General features: G+C 40.8%; 1 pseudogene; it reads left to right on the top strand.

Annotated features, from left to right (window-relative positions):
* The first annotated feature begins 1480 nt into the window (after positions 1 to 1480).
* On the top strand, positions 1481 to 2705 carry LOC137245969 (DNA-directed RNA polymerase II subunit RPB2-like; annotated as a pseudogene).
* The last annotated feature ends 1034 nt before the right edge of the window (positions 2706 to 3739 follow it).

The following is a 3739-nucleotide window of genomic DNA, read 5'->3' as shown; positions in this document are numbered from 1 at the left end:
CGCGACATGTGTTGCGTGTAGCAACGCGTAAGGCATAATGTCGGTAACACAGTGAATTGACAGTCAGAAATGGAGTGTAGAGATTTTGACTAGCAGATGTCGCTCTTCCATTTCCTGAATGAAAAAATGTCATTCACCTAACTCGCGGCGGTGAGTATACTCGTAAACTTGGTTATGTTTTTATTAATTAATTTCTCTTTTTCTTTTTTTTTCTTTTTCAGGTGGGTGCACGCGAAGAACATTTTTAGATGATTGGTTTCCGGTGGCTATTATGGGTGCGGTATACTGGCATCATGTCTTTAACACTATAGAAGTGCAACAGCCAGAACGTGAACAATCAAACATTCTTTATAACGCTACGAGAAGCCGCATATTTGACTTGCCCAAACCCATAAAGAATGCTTGAAATTTTCCAATAATATAAAATGCCAAGCACTGCTACTGGTGGCGTAATGCCGGCACTTGAATTAATATTAAGGGCAATAGAACTAGAAGTTTGTTGTCTTGGCTCCACACTGCCTGCGAGCAATTGTGGCATCAGTAATTGGCCCGAGCTATGAGGTAAAGCCACTGTTGCTTTTGACTGCTAGTAGTTGCACTTAAATTTGGATTGATACAACCCATTGCATGTGAAAAATTCTTAACAGTATATGGGTGTCCCTGGTTTTGATGAACTGTGCGTAGAGCTACCTGCTATTGTTGAACCACCAACCGCTGTCGCTGATCCATGAAGAAAGGATTTACTTGAAGGCCCGACGCTGATGGTGGTGCACTCAGTGAGCCTCCAGATTCTGGTATAGGTTTTGGTCAAGGATTGACGCAAATTAAATTGCTGGGAACTAGTTGATTCTTAAGCACGTCTATCAATAGCTCAGGTGTTGCATAGTAAACCATTCGCAAGAGCGCACGTAAACATTTGTAGCGCACATTTGGTCCAGCGGATGAACAGTAAACCTCGTAAAGTACATTCCATAGATTCTTTATGAACTCTGCAGCTAATCCTTGTTCCACTTTAAGGCAAGCTATTCGCGCATCAACTGATGCTCGACGTCGTTGCTGAGCAGTATTTGCTGCAGACGTATTTGGAGCAGTGTTCTGGGTAACAGAAATTGCCGAAGTATTCACAGCTGTGTTTGCTACTGTACTAGTTCAAGCTGTAATAGCTGTACCCACTGCTGATGCTGATGATGTTGCAGTAGTAGGTGGTGGTGGCGGTACATAATTTTGATTTATTTTACGTTGAACCGGACGGGTGGTGCCAGTGTCTTCATTTATCTGTTGCATTGAATGAACGTCAACGGTGTAGGTGCGACCTAATGTGCTTAAGCTGACTTCTTCTTAAGAATTTGAGTGTGCCGCTTCAATCCTTTGCGAATCAATGGGGGAATAATTATGCCAAGTTCCACGATCGTCCCGCCATTGCCATTGTACTTGGTCCGGTGTACTCAGCGTGGGACGATCCAATAATGCGTCAGTAAATATGCCATCAGTGGGAAGTCGTGGCACCAATTCGGCAATCATACAAGTTATTTCGTACAATTATGGTGAACGTGTTGTAAGTTCAACATGGGATGTATTTGATATATTGGATTCTGCATTGCCGGTAAGTAAATACACAAGGGTAGATGCGATATCGTTCTTTAGCAATGAAATGGCTAGGGCAGGGCAGTTACCGCACATCAGACTTAGCATACGTACGACAGGTGTAAAGGTACCTGAATTTAATATGTTTGGCGTAACAACCAACAATCGTTAACAGTTTTTTAGTAGTACCTTGCTAGCAATCTCTTGTAAAAGCTTTGCTGGAAGCTTTGTAGCGGATCGTGATATCTTTGAGCATATTATATACGATTTTGACGATCCTGAAATGATGGAAATGGTAAGACCTTCATTTGACGAAGCTTTCGTAGTACAAGAAAAAAATGTGGCGCTTGATTTCAGTGGTTCACGTGGTGCACGGCGAGGTGTAACCAAGGACAAACGTATTGAATATGCAAAAGAACTTTTACAAAAAGGAATGTTGCCACCTGTTGGTGTGTCCGATATTTGCGAGACCAAGAAAGCATACTTTTTGGGTTATATGGTACATCGTCTGCTTTTGGCTTCGTTGAGTCGGCGCGAGTTAGATGATCGGGATCACTACGGTAACAAACGTTTGGATCATGCCGGTCCTTTATTGGCTTTCCTCTTTCGTGGTATTTTGAAAGGTCTGATGAAAGAAGTACATATGTATACACAAAAATTCTTTGATCGTGGAAAGGATTTCAATTTGGAGTTGGCTATCAAAACAACATAATCCCTGACGGTTTGCGTTACTCAATTGCTACTGGCAATTGGGGTGATCAAAAAAAAAAACCCATCAGGCTCGTGTATTTCAAGTATTGAATCGTTTGACTTTCGCTTCCACGCTATCACATTTGAGACGTGTCAATTCGCCTGTTGGTCGTGATGGCAAATTAGCTAAACCACGTCAGTTACACAATACTTTATAGGGTATGTTATGCCCTGCCGAAACACAGGAAGGGGCTGCTGTCGGATGGGTAAAGAATTTGGCGCCTATGGCTTACATTTCTGTCGGCTCGCAGCCCTCACTAATCCCAGAGTTCTTGGAAGAGTGGTCAATGGAAAACTTAGAAGAAATTGCACCCTCTGCCATTGCCCATGCTGATATCCGTCAATGGTTGTTGGGTTGGTATATATCGTGATCCTGAACAATTGATGTGGGCTTTAAGAAAACTGCGTCGTCAGATGGATATCATTTCTTCGGAAGTGTCAATGTCTGGACGTATTTCTCCTCCATTATCCGTATATTTTTAAATTAACATGGTTTATGCAGCTCAAATAATCCTAGTTGACTTGTATTTGGTACTGGTACTAGTTGTACTCTGAAACCAATGAGGACCTTATCAAAGAGGTTGTGAAGCATCTAAATGAGTTTAGGTTCAACATAATGATTACGTCCCAACACAAATATGAGGGTGTGACTTATGACAAAAGGGAAAAATGGTTATTATTATTATTATTATTTTATTTATTACGGCCAAAAAAGCATAATTCATTGTATAGTACAATTTACAAAATTCATAATTGTTTCTCAAAACTATTTCATTAAAAAGGAATGAGTATTCGAAACAGAATATACAATTATTAAAATGCCACAGAAATGGCCGATCAGGTTATTCTTGCCCAAACCAAATCGATATATATACAATGATTACCGTTTGCATTGGGCAAACCTGAGATACCCAGTGCCCCGAAGAAGATACTACAAACGGAGGTTTGTGAATTATGGTTTAGACAGGATGATAAGTTCCTCTTGCCCGAGGCATATATGGACTTCTATGTTATATCACCGCTTTTACGGAAGGATCCCACACACGATGCCCTTTGTGCGCTCTATGAAATGTTGGTTAAGTTTCGTTTGAGAGAAGAACTTTATCCGGCGACCGTTGTAGGCCTTTCTTATCAGTTTTATAATTCGGGAAGGGAGGTTCGGTTGTTCATGAATGGCATCCAACATTACCACGTTAGACTTGCTCTCGTTTATAATTTAACAAACGCTTGAATCTAAGGAACGAACTAATATTGCTAGTATGTGTCAGGTAGAACAAAATATTGAACTAGCATGGATGTTAGTTGGTATGCATTATAATGAAGACTTTATGCTTACAGGTTTATCAGCGTTATCATCATATTATTTCGCTAAATTCTTACACAATAAGTGGAGTGAAGGTGAGCA

This window comes from Eurosta solidaginis, chromosome 3 (assembly GCF_040869045.1).
Source record: "Eurosta solidaginis isolate ZX-2024a chromosome 3, ASM4086904v1, whole genome shotgun sequence".
Taxonomy (NCBI): domain Eukaryota; kingdom Metazoa; phylum Arthropoda; class Insecta; order Diptera; family Tephritidae; genus Eurosta; species Eurosta solidaginis.
This window is presented reverse-complemented; position numbering and strand designations above follow the sequence as displayed.